General features: G+C 52.7%; 1 protein-coding gene and 1 long non-coding RNA gene across 7 annotated transcripts in view; both read left to right on the top strand.

The window, feature by feature from the left end:
* Positions 1-13,015, top strand: part of AGAP1 (ArfGAP with GTPase domain, ankyrin repeat and PH domain 1) — a 553,911-nt gene that overhangs the window by 96,888 nt on the left and 444,008 nt on the right. The gene's annotated exons all lie outside the window — the stretch shown is intronic.
* LOC123599675 lies at positions 977-7,157 on the top strand. Its single transcript, XR_006713258.1, has 3 exons — positions 977-1,566; positions 2,033-2,127; positions 6,720-7,157. It is a non-coding gene; the product is annotated as an uncharacterized LOC123599675 (long non-coding RNA).

The raw sequence follows: 13,015 nt of genomic DNA on the forward strand, positions 1-13,015 counted from the left end.
CTGGGGCCACGGAGCTTGGACGCAGGGAGCAGCACTTTTTACCATAAGTTATAGCTGTTTACAAACCCGTTATCATTTCACACCCGTTATCTCCTTAGCCCATTGAGGCCGGGAGGAAAGAAGAGAGGGTATTAAATCCTGTTTATGTCCTGTGGATGAGAACGAGGGTCAGGTGGGTGAGGGGCTTTCCCAGGTTCCCGTGGAGCAGAGTTGGCACCAGAGCGAGTTCCCATGTCTCCAGGCCCGGTCCTGCTGTCCTCAGACCATGTGGGGGAGGGGGGGTCCTAGGTGGGAAGCGGGAGACTTCGTGGAAGGACGAGAGCGTGACGCAGCCCGTGGATACTTGGCTTACGGTTATTCCGGCACATCCTGGGCACAGTGTGCTTGTCAACTTCGCCTTGTCACCCACGCCATCTGGCCAGCCACGCACAGTTGTCTCTGTTCCTTCAGTGCTCCCGCGGGGACAGCGACACCAGCACCCTGGGCTGGAGGAAGGCCTTCTGGGCGTGGGGAGGCCTTCCCACTGGCTGGGAGCCTGCGGGCCGGGGAGGGGTGAGGGTGGGGGCCCCCAGCCTTTGCTCCACCTGACCCCTCCCTCCCCCGACCACTGGGCTCCGAGGCCTCCTTCAGCCGGCACACGGTCGGGGTCCGTTTGGGTCCCTCCAGGACTCTGAAGATCCAGCCCCAGGGCGTCCTCCTGGAGCTGGGGGCACAGCAGGGAGAGGAGGCGGGCGCGCTGCTGGAGGTTTGTGTCCCCAAGTCCCCTGGCACTGCTGGGAACGTTCTCTGAGGATTTATTGGTATTTTAGAGTTTTAAGAAGGATAGATGGTATCTAGATGTTGTGTTCCACGAAAACCAATATTGATCTTTTAAAAATATGTTAGACCAAGGGGCGCCTGGGTGGCTCAGTCCATTAGGGGTCCGACTTCGGCTCAGGTCATGATCTCACAGTTCGTGGGTTTGAGCCCCGCGTCGGGCTCTGTGCTGACGGCTCGGAGCCTGGTGCCTGCTTCGGATTCTGTGTCTCCCTCTCTCTCTGCCCCTTCCCCCCTCAAAAATAAGTAAACATGAAAACTCTGTTCAACCAAAAGTGCACCCCCATCTCCTTGCAAGGCAGAAATGCCTCGTGTGAACGCCCGCGGTGTCCCAGACGCAGGGGAGCCCAGGGGAGCTGGGCCTCTGCTCTGAGGGACGCCCGAGCCTGCAGGGTGGGCCGCTGGGGTCGGGGTTCCACTCCGTCTCCTGCACGTGGCTCATTAGCTCTTAGTTTTCTCCTTGTACTTTGGACATCACAGCTGCCTTCTCTGGGGCGTCCCCTTGCTGACTCCCAGTGTTAGTCTTCTGCCCGGTACACGTCTGAGCTCCTCATAGGGAAGGAGCGCTGGCCAGCCGTGTCACAGACCTTCGGAATCCGAGCTGGCTGGCGGTATTCTGTAAAATTCCGTGGTGTATGTTTTTCCCCCTTGTCATCTGGCTCTGGGAACAGAACTGCCAGCTGAGAGGGCTTGGCCAGGACCGCACTGGGTGTGGTCCCAGAAGGTGGAGCTGTCCCAGGCCGGCCCGGGGTGAGGGGGGGTGCTTGGGGAGGGGGCGGCCAGGCCCCGGATCCCTGGGCCACAGCCGGCCCTCCCGCCGCCGTGAGGCCTTCCGCTGCCCTCCCCCGGTGTGGCCAGCCCTGCCGTCTGAGTGGGGAGGACATGGTGGGGGGGCATCGTGTTCAGAGAGGTTACATGGTCAGATGGGTCCTCCAAGGTCACAGACCAAGAGCAATTTCCCGGGACATGTAACTGGTCAGTCTGTCAGAGGCCTGGAGGAAGCCAGGGACAAGAGTGAAGGCAGCGTTGCTTGGGATGGAAGGGACTCTTGAGATTTCACCAGGGACGTTTCCTGTTTAACAAATCAAACCTTTTAACGAGTCGGGGTGTCAGCTGCCAAATTTTGGAAGGAGTCAAAATTACACCTGTTATAAGGTGGTGATCTGGGGTTTTATTCTGGCCAGTACTTACAAGAATCTGATTTCTCATTTCCCAGGGAGATTCTGGGCTCCCGCAAAGTACAGCAATCATCATAGGGAAAGAATTAGCAAGAAGATCCCTTGCTCCAGAATTGTACGGTATTCGCCTTAGGTGGGTTTGCCCCCTCCTTTTGCGCTTGGATTGAACACACTTTTCGTGTGTGTGTTTCCAGAAAACAGAAATGAATATTAATGTTTTTAAAAGTACTTTTTTTATTAAAGGCTATTTATATTATAGAAACTCGTTAATGTTTATTTTTTATTTACAAAAAAAAGAAAAGGAGGAGGAAGACAGAGCTAGGAAGTAAGGGGAGGTTTGCTCTGGCAGAACGTGCTCTGGGGCGTCCCGTCCCGTCTTCCAGCTTTCTCTTCACTTTCCAGGTAACCCCCTGGCTCCTCCCAGAGTGCTACTGGCAGTAATAGTAACAGAATAACAGAAATAGGAGAACAGCTTCAAGAGACCACAGAGAAAGGAAGCAGTGGTCCCGTGGGGTCCAGGACGCTGCTCAGAGCTTTGTCATTTTGGAGGAATGTCTGTCTGTTTATGACAGAAGGTCTCCTTTCCTTCTTTCCGGTCTTCTTTTTGGGTTGTTTTCTTCTCTTGATGTGCGGGGGTGGGTGGCGGGTCCGAAGCCAGGAGTTACCACGCCTGGGTGGATAACTGGGGTGCTCAGGCCTGGGGTACGGGTCAGGTGCGGTCAGAGAACCTGCGTCTGTGTGTGTTTTCTGGACGGGAGCCCAGGGCTTGTCGGGTCTCCTCGCTGGTGAGCAGGAGACGGAACCAGCCGTACAGACATCACAGACTAAAAAATACAATCTTGGGTTTCCGCTAAAATGGAGATTTGGTGTGACTGTCTTTGTTTCTTTAAAGGGCGTTCATCGATTATAAATGTGATTCGTATCTCATACCTTTGTGGGGTTTTCACCTGGGTATGTTTACATGGTAGACAAAGAAACCCTTCCTTCTTCTGCCCCGGTTTTAGAACACGTGGTGGCCGCACGGTACCGCGTTCGTGGGTGCGTCCTTTAGGGGCCGGAACCGCATCTGAGGCCCGCAGGTCAGAGCCCCGGGCAGCGGGGGGCCTCGCCTGCAAGAAGGGCTCTGTCCATGTTGATGTTGATAATTATGTAAAATTATTCTGGTCTGTAGCCTGCAGACTCACTGGAGAACGATCAGACATGCTTGACTTTCTAATTATAATCATAATCCGAGCGCAATTTCAGGATTTTGTTTCCCAAATTGCTTATTGTTTCCTACTTCCCCTTAGCTCAGCGAAGCCCCTCGTCTGCTGCCGGGAGGGAGGGAGGGTTGGAGGATTTCAGCCCGGCCTCCCCGCTTCTCCTCTCCCTGGGGCCCCCGCCGGCCTGTTAATTGATCGCACCTTTCCCCGCTCTCCGAGCCGGTGCCCCTGGACGGTAGCCTGTTTCAAGTGGGGCCCAGATGCACCTTCTTGCGGACGACGCGTGTGCGGAATCAAAGGACGAGGGAGGCAGTAAATAACTCATGTCAGCTGGGGCTCTTGCCGTTGGTAATGAGATCTCAGGGGCGATGCCTCGAGTGCCCAGACCCCTCCAGATGATCTATGAATCGGTCTCTGCCTTTGTGTTCATTCAGACTGACAAATACACACTTAACCAGCTAATCACATTCAGGTGCTAAGGGAACGGAGCATGACTTTGGGTGGGTGGGGTGGGTGGGTCTCCCTCTGACTCTTGAGAACCCACGAGGCCGTGGAGCCAGGGTAAGAAGAGTTGTGGCTCCGACGGGCACGGTTTGGGAGTTCCCAGCCGGTGGGTCCAGGGCCACGTGGCGGTTGGGTGGGACCCCGGCCAGGGAACCCGGCTCAGTGGTTCTCCCCGGATGGACGTAACAGCAGCACGTACCGGCTGCTTCCCGGGGCTGGTCCTGACAGCCAGCTCTGTGCTCCTGGGGCTGCGTAAACCACGGTCCCTGGAGTCCAAACTAACGCCTCCGTGTGAGGCTGTGAGCTCAGGGCTTTGCGGTGCCTTTCATCTTTCAAATGTTCCGCCTCCCTCATCATCATGGCTGGGGGTGCTCTTGTCGTTGGGCAGTGGTGTGGAGGTGACCCTGTTTCCCAAGGTGAGGTTGAGCAGATAAGTTAGAAGTTGTATTGAAATAGTTTTACCTTTACTCTTTATATGAGATGCCGAGGCACACAGGAATACAAGGGCCTTAATAATTTGGCAACTTTAGAAGAAAATGGGTCCCACCTTGTAATCTAAAGTTGTTTACATTTTTTTAAAGTCTTTCAATTTATTTTGAGAGAGGGGGAGAGAAAAAGAATCCCCAGCAGGCTCTGCACTGTCAGAACCCGACACGGGGCTCAAACGAGATCACAACCTGAGCCGAACTCGAGAGTCGGACGCGTAAACGACGGAGCCACCCGGGCGCCCGTAAACTTGTTTACATTTAATGTGCTTGTTGGAAGCCCTGTCCCCCGAGCCTTTATGCTTCCTTTATTGAGAAGTATTCCATCTATTTGAAGAGAGGCTGGGGATTCAGAAATTACCACCACCATGTTCCTCCGAGGAAGAAAAAGGTCAGGGCAAGAATTCTTAGCTAAATTTTTGCCTATGGCTGTTCCTTTGTCTCCTGCTCTCCCTTGAAAACTACTAGCCGTCGTAAGGAAAAGGAAACATGAAAATGTATCACAGGTAAATGGAACCAGTTTATTGCTTATCACTCCAGGTGATCTCCCGATAAATTAAAAGAGGTATTTAAAATAAACTGGCAATCATTTAAAGATACTCCTTTGTGAGCGAGCCTAATTGGCACAGCCCTCCCCACGGAACAGGCTCTTCGAGGGCATTTCTGAGGAGAGGCTGTAATTAACAGCAAATTAGCATATCGCAACACGGTGCGGTCCACGGGTGTCCTTCCCCATCTGCTGTGTCAGGAACTGAGGGGACACCTGGCCAGCAGTGGCCCGTAAGAGTTCTTTGTCATTTAGGAATGTGCGGATGAATCAAAATCTTTGCCGTGATTTTCTTCCTACGTTAAAAAAAAATACATACGTAGGTATATATCCTAACATGCACGTATATAAGTTCTGGCCAGATGATCGTGAAAACCCCTAAATTTTCTTTGTTGGTGTCTGTTCATTTACTGAACGCCTGCAAGGTGCTAGGCACCCACCCCATCGGTGCTGGCGAGCAAGCAAACGAGGTCTTTGGTCTCAGGGTCCTTGGAGTCTAGAAGGGAAGGCAGTGTTGGTCATAGGCCCCCTACTAACCGTAAAGTTAACAGTGTGGTCAGTGCTGCTTGGTGGGGAGGTGGCTGCTGCAGGGCATAGATGCCAGAAGTGGGATTGGGATGGGCGTCTGTGGAGACAGGAGCCCAGGAGTCCGTAGCAAGCTGCTGTTCTCCTCTGACATCTCAGTAGAGGGAGGAGTGTGGGTCATCCCAGAAGGGGCAGCGTGCGCAAAGGCCCTGCGGTGGGAGCGATGGATTTGAGGACGTGGAAAGAGGCTGTTGTTGCAGGTGCTCTGGGGATGGAGAACGCGGGAGCCATGGAGTGGGGGTCAGGGGCTTTGTTCCTTATACGGCCTGTGAGCCGGGAGACGTCGTTGTCACTGAAGGCTTTCCGGTGTTGGATGTTCCATCAGCCTTGCGTTGGGAGCACGGAGGGTCTCTGTAGGAGCCTGGGTCCGGTTCCCCCGCCCTCCCCCACCCCCAACCCTTTGTAACCTGGCAGGGGATTTAGGATGTACCAGGCACAGGGGCACACACCAGCATCCACGTGGTTGGGGAAGAGGCTGGATTTGCTGCCTCTGTATTCACCATGAGTTCTTTTGTGCAAAACACAACAAAACATCGGGCACCACGAGGTGCTGTCTTTCTCCATTTTCTCTGCCTCTTGGGAATACATTTGGTTCTGTGGCTGTTCATTGTTCAGCTGAGATGTTTGCTCCACTTAGAGCACGTGCCATATGTGATATTCTTACAACACATTCAGTTCCCTCGGCCTCCGTAATCCTAGGACCAGCTTCCCAACAACCAAGGCCAACTCCGCGTCTGCCTGTGGGTGCTGTGCGCAAAGAAAGAATTCTGTGCGAGGCGAGCGGTTTATCTGTGGGTAGTTTTTCTTGTAAAACGCAAATGACTGTGTGAAGAGGGTGACAAGGAGCGTCTGGTGGTTCACTTGGTCGGAGGGGGTGTGGCCACTGGCCGGCCCAGCTGTGGGGAGTGGCGGCCAGGCTTCCTCCGCCGGTCCAGGGCCACGTGACTGGGTGTCAGAGAACCAGTCTCCATAGGGCATCTGAGCACAGCATCGGTCCTCTGCCTTGCGCTGTCTCTTAGCTGAGCCCACTGGGGAGCCCGCCAGGATTGTGAGAATTGCAGTGATCTAAAATGACCTAAAATTGGAGGGATCCCATTCTTTACTCGCAGCCCAAGATTAGTTTTTCAAAGCGTTATCTCTCTAGTGTTTCTAGGCACAGACTTTATTACATTTTGCCTAAATTTATCCATAAACATGGATCAGATGTACAGTTGGCACGACTCTCTTCTCCGAGCCATTGTAGCCCTATTTCTTATGCCAAGAGAAAGTATTTTAAGGCAGCAAGGGTCAGCTGTGCTCTGGTCCCCTGACTTCACAGGATAAGTATGCATTCTGCCTCTCTTGGGGAGCTGGGTTATTGTGAAACTAGGTCAAGTGATTGTTTTTCTCTTTTTGCCTATAGCCGTTCAAAAGACAGAATCATTTCCTCAAAAACGAACCTTCTTGAAAGTCATATAGTCTTGGGATGGCCATCAAAGGCAGAAAACAAAAGAAGTTTGCCTTGACAACATCTGAACAACTGAATGACTTTTGAGCACGACAGACACTGTAGCCAAAACTAAAAGGCAAATAAAAAACAAAATAGTTACGACGTATGGCAAAGGGTTGTCTTTTATATACAAAGAGCTCTTATGAAGCAATAAGTAATTCCCCAGCAGAAGGAATGGGCACAGACGCATCAAAAGAAATAATGGGGCAGATAGTGTGTACATATATTTAGCTTTACTAAGGACCAATTGAAGTGATGAGGTGACTTTTTTTTAAACCCATTGAAGTACAGGGGCACCTGGGTGGTTCAGTTGGTTAAGCGCCTGACTCTTGATTTTGGCTCAGGTCATGATCGCAGGGTGGTGGGATCGAGCCCCATATCTGGCTCCTCACTGAGTATGGAGCCTGCTTAAGACTGACTTTCTCTCTCTCTCTCTGTCTCTCTCTCTCTCTTCCCCCACCCCCCACCCCTCCTGCCTTCTCCCTTGTGTGTTTTCTCTCTCTCTCTCTCTCAAGTAAGTAAACATTAAAAAGAAAAGCCTAGTTAAGTACAATCATAAAACAAGAAGAGACCCTGTGTTGGCAAAGGTGTATGGAAATGGGTCCCTGTCTGGTCTGTTTCGGCTGCTGTGACAAAACACAGGTGGGTGGTTGAAAAACCACAGAAATTCAGATCTCACAGTTGTGGAGGCTGGAAGCGGAGATCACGGTGCCCGCGTGGTTGGGTGAAGGCCATCTCCCAGGTAGCAGACTTCTGGTCGTGTCTCACGTGGCAGAAGGAGGTGAGGGGGTGCCCTCGGACCTGTCTTAAGGGTATTAACCCTGCTCACGAGGCTCGTGATAGCACCTAATAGGTTAGATTTCAACCTACAGATTCGGGGGAGACACGTGCAGGTCATGGCATTACCCTTTTGCATTAGTGGAAAGAATGTCGATCAGGATAGCCTCGTGGGGGGGGGGGTGGAGGATGGACAAAGTGCAATAAAAGCCTTAAAAAAACGTATGTAGCCTTTGACCACTTGTACCTGTGCCTGCCAACCCTTAACCCTGGTCAATCCAACCCATTAAATACAAACACATACGTCCGGTGCACAGAGACCGCATACGTTTATGGCTTCCTGCCCCACGTGGCGCCTCTGCCTCCCCAGCTGTGGTCCGTGTGACCTCACTCCGTGCCTAGCATGGGGTGGCCCTCCGCTGAATGTTTTTGCCCTGAACAGATTTTTTTTTTTTTTTTTTTTTTTTTTTGGTCAAGATTAATGGTAAAGAAAACAAATTTTTTTTTTTTTGAACACACAATTTAAAAAACCACTTTGCAGTTTAACAAAAGCTTGGGAAAGATGCCCTTTTTATTGCGTCTCTGAAGCCAGGGGGGACGTATTGTGTAATTTTTAAATGCCTTTAACTTCCCTAGAGATGCTTATAAAAATGAGCAAATGTGGATCTTCAGTTTTTTTTTTTTTTTTTTTTTTTTTTTTTAAACTTCGAATGAATTAGAAAGTCAGAGTCACAGATTCTCCGGGGATTGGGCAGGGCCCACATTTTATGAATTTGCGGGGAAGAAGGGAAACATTTGCTTTCATTTTTGGCACGCTGGGGCGGCCTTACCAGGGGATTGTGACTTTAAGGATTCATTATAATGTGGGGGGGAAAAAATGTTTTAAAAGCCAGAACAGATATGTGCAAATTAGTGAGCGACGGTAATAAAAGTAACGATTTTTAAAAACGAGGTTCACGCGTCCAGAGAAGCGGATTTTGTTCCGTGTGTCTGAAGCGCAGAAAGTTGCTCTTTGTGCAATGTTGAAACGCCGGAGTTTCAGAGGAAGGTAAATGGTGGTTGAAATAATTAAGCCCAAATCGGCGGCAGGCCGCTGCTGCTGCCTTGTGAAGAACGTTGGCTCGTGAGTGGTCACCTCTGATCTGTGATGTGGCTAAAGGTTTGGGTAGAAACAGATTTTACCTGTAAGACATGTGCCTCTTTAAAAAATCCTCTGAAATCAGCTTCCTTTTATGGTGGAAGTGAATGCAGTGGCTACTTTTAGCAAGTGCATGAACTTCCTTTTGAATCCAAGTCCTAAGACAGTGAATCTGGAAGCCTGGGTCTCTGGTGGGGGTGTGGGCTGGGGGTGGGAGGGAGTCCAGGTCCGTGGGTTAAGTAACACTTCACGGAGCATCCACCAAGTGTGACTTGTCTAATTTTGAGAAAACCAGCATTCTGGAGGCTCACGTCTTTATTTGACTGCACATGTGTGTTTGGAAGGGTTGTACAAATTTTTTTTTAATGTGTATTTCCTTTTGAGAGAGGGGGAGAGAGAGACAGAACACGAGTGGGGGGAGGGGCAGAGAGAGAGCAATACACAGAATCCGAAGCAGGCTCCGGGCTCCGAGCTGTCAGCACAGAGCCCCAACGTGGGATTCAAACCTACGAACCGTGAGCTCGTGACCTGAGCCGAAGTCCGATGCTTAACCTACGGAGCCACCCACATGCCCCGAAGTGTGTATAAATTCAGGCTTCTGGATGCACAAAATTTTGGCTCCTTTTTTTTTTTTTTTTTTTTTTTTTAATTTTTTTTTTTCAACGTTTATTTATTTTTGGGACAGAGAGAGACAGAGCATGAACGGGGGAGGGGCAGAGAGAGAGGGAGACACAGAAGCGGAAACAGGCTCCGGGCTCTGAGCCATCAGCCCAGAGCCCGACGCGGGGCTCGAACTCACGGACCGCGAGATCGTGACCTGGCTGAAGTCGGACGCTTAACCCACTGCGCCACCCAGGCGCCCCCCGATCTATCCGGTTTAATTGGCTTCCTGCAGCACGTTTTCTTTTCTAACTGAATTTCCTGTAGACCCATTTTACATCGATGCAGAAATTTGGGGGCACAGTTCAGGCACAAATTAACAAGGTTCAGGGTAAGGATTTACAGACTACAGGGGCTTTAATTATTTTTTCTTTGTTTCCATGAATAAGATCGATTATTAAGCTCGTATTTAGACAATGTTCCCTAAGTTGGAAGACTTAATTTTAATAGTGCCTATTATTAATAAGCCCTGGATAGTAGTATTTAAATTTTATCAAGCTGTGGTTAAATGGCTTGTATAATCTCACTTAACATTCACCAAAAACAAAAACATAACCTGGGGGGAGGGGTGTGGTGAATATATTAGAACAATGAATGGCTCCCAAGGACACCACATCCTAATCCTGCGAGTATGTGACCTCAATCCTGTAAAAAGGATTTTGTAGATGTAGTTAAATTAAGGCTGTTTGGAGGGGAGGTTAGCCTGCGGTATCCGGGTGGGCCCACTGTCATCACAGGGGTCTTTGTAAGAGGGAGGCCTGAGGGTCAGGGTCCCCGGAGGAGATGTGGGCGGAGTCAGGAGCCAAGGAATAGGGGCTCCTTCTCTAGGAGCTGGAGAAGATGAGGAAGTCGATTCTCCCCCAGAACCTCCGGAAGGAACACAGTCCCGTGGACACCTTGATATTAGCCACATCTGATTTTAGGTGTGAGATACGAAGGCTCTCGTTTTAAGCGATTCGTAGGTGGCAATTTCTTTACGGCAGCAGCAGGAAACTGACGGGGTGCAGGGACTTACCACCAGGCATCTTGCTCACTGTCACCTTAGCCCATGTCCCTTGTCAGCGTTCAGATGCGGGCGATTCCTTCTGCTCTGCCTCACCCTGTGCCGCTTTGTCCGGAACACGTGCCCTCGGTGCCGGTCTCGGTGCCCTCCGGGCCCTTCTGATGCGGGCTGGCCGCCTGTGCCGTCTCCAGCAGAAAAGTGTTGTCCCCCCCGCGGGGGGCGCTGCCTTCTTGGGGCCTCTGCAGCGCCCGCCCTTGGCTCCTGGAGCCCTCCTCCATCACACCCGCTGTCCTGCCCTGCCTGTGCCCAGATTCCTCACCTCCTTAGGCACCAGCTCTCTCGCCCTGGCCCTGGGCAGCATCACTGCCCGGTGGGTCATTGCTGGTCTTCTGGCCACTGCTCCTGCCCTCCCTGACGTTTGGCTTCGCGCAGCAGCCAGGGGAGCCCTCGAAGCCCAAGTCAGGGCGTGACCCCCTCCGACCAGAACCTCCCTCTGGCTTTCCAGGCCCGATACAGCCCTCTGGCTCCCCTGGCGCTCGCCTCCTGTCCCCTCCACGCGCCACAGTAGCTCTTCTGCCCATCAGTGTCTTAGTCTGCTTCCTCTTCCCGGACGACCTTCCCCCAGTGTCCTTGGGGCGCAGCCCCCACTGTTTTCAGCCTTCACTCAGGTGTCACTGGAGAAACCTCCTGGGCGACCACCCCCACCAAAGCCCCCCTCCCTTCCCCTGCCTCACGCTTCACCGTGGAACACAGCCCCAGGCACACAGTGCTCCTTTCTTTCCCTGCTGTGGATGGAGTATGAGATCGGGAGGGCTGGTCAGTGCCCAGTGTGTCCCCAGCACTAAGGTGGGGGTCCAGCCCCTAGTAGGTGCCGTATCCGTGGTTGTCCCCAGCACGAAGGTGGGGGGGGGTCCCCCCAGCAGGTGCCGTATCTGTTTGTTCCCAGCCTGGAGGTGGGGGTCCAGCCCCTAGCAGGTGCCGTATCCGTGGTTGTCCCCAGCACGAAGTGGGGGGGGGGTCCCCCCAGCAGGTGCCGTATCTGTTTGTTCCCAGCATGGAGGTGGGGGTCCAGCTCCTAGCAGGTGCCGTATCCGTGGTTGTCCCCAGCACGAAGGTGGGGGGGGGTCCCCCCAGCAGGTGCCGTATCTGTTTGTTCCCAGCCTGGAGGTGGGGGTCCAGCCCCTAGCAGGTGCCGTATCCGTGGTTGTCCCCAGCACGAAGTGGGGGGGGTCCCCCCAGCAGGTGCCGTATCGGTTTGTTCCCAGCCTGGAGGTGGGGGTCCAGCCCCTAGCAGGTGCCGTATCCGTGGTTGTCCCCAGCACGAAGGTGGGGGGGGGTCCCCCCAGCAGGTGCCGTATCTGTTTGTTCCCAGCCTGGAGGTGGGGGTCCAGCCCCTAGCAGGTGCCGTATCCGTGGTTGTCCCCAGCACGAAGGTGGGGGGGGGTCCCCCCAGCAGGTGCCGTATCGGTTTGTTCCCAGCATGGAGGTGGGGGTCCAGCTCCTAGCAGGTGCCGTATCCGTGTTTGCTAGGAATGCAGGTGAGTGAATCTTGCACAGCTCCGTTTTCCTCTCAGTTGTGGTGGACGGATCTTGAGCCACAGCACCTGTACTTTTGTTGGTGACGGGGTTGGCACCCCCTCCTCACTGCTGGGAAGGTGATGAAGTCTGGGGGTCGTTGTGACTTCTGGAGCCAGGGGGCCCCGTTTGGATCTTGGCTCTACTCCCAGATTGGCTGGGTGACTCTCAGTCTCCTCATCTGCTAGTAACACTGGCATGTTATAGTCCCGCCTTCTCAGAGCAGGTGCGCCGGTTAAGTGACATGGGCGCGTAGAGCAGTGGGTGCAAGCCACCACTGTGGTCTTTCTCGCCATCCTTACCGTGGGCACCCCAAGTTCTTGCGTCTGCATCAAGGGATGCCATCCAGCTCCTTAGGGATCCGTCATGTCTCTGGTGTGGTTCCCCTGGAAATGGGGAAAGATCCCCTACCCTTTGTGCTTTGGAGGCTTCTCTGACTTAATGTCAGTGACCCCACTGGTCGCTCCGATAGGAGGATGAGTCATTCCCCGTGTCCGTGCTTACTTCCTGTGTTAGAAATTGGATGGCCTGCTCTTGGCACGGGTTTATATCCCGAGTATTTGAAGACAGAGGAACTGTAGCTGTTACTTTTGACGTGTTCCCGGTGCAGTAGGAGGGAGCACGATTATGTCCCCGGGGGCAGCTGTTGATGTCCGGGCTCCATGTGGGACAGGGTGCTGCTCAGGTGGCCATCCACGCCTAGGAATGGTGGCCTGCTTTCTGGACATTTCCTGTTGCCTCTTATGGACTCGGCCCCTTTTCTTGCAGCAGAAACGCAAATACGCATTCTATCTAGTGTTTGGCCTGCTGCTGTCCGTCGTTAAATCCTGTTTACTGGTTCAGAATGCCTCGACCTTCCCTTGATGTGTGGCGAATAGGTTACACGGAGACAGCTGTCCAATGGGATGACACATTCTTGGTTGCTTTGGTTTGGTTTTTTTGGCTGCCCCAAAATAAGTTTTAGTAAAATAGTTCAGGTTAACAGCTGATGGTTCTCTTCGTGTTCTTCCCAGCTTTGAGAAAAGAACTTTCCAGAATGGTCAGTGCCTGCTGGCC

This window comes from Leopardus geoffroyi, chromosome C1 (genome assembly GCF_018350155.1).
Source record: "Leopardus geoffroyi isolate Oge1 chromosome C1, O.geoffroyi_Oge1_pat1.0, whole genome shotgun sequence".
Taxonomy (NCBI): Eukaryota; Metazoa; Chordata; class Mammalia; order Carnivora; family Felidae; genus Leopardus; species Leopardus geoffroyi.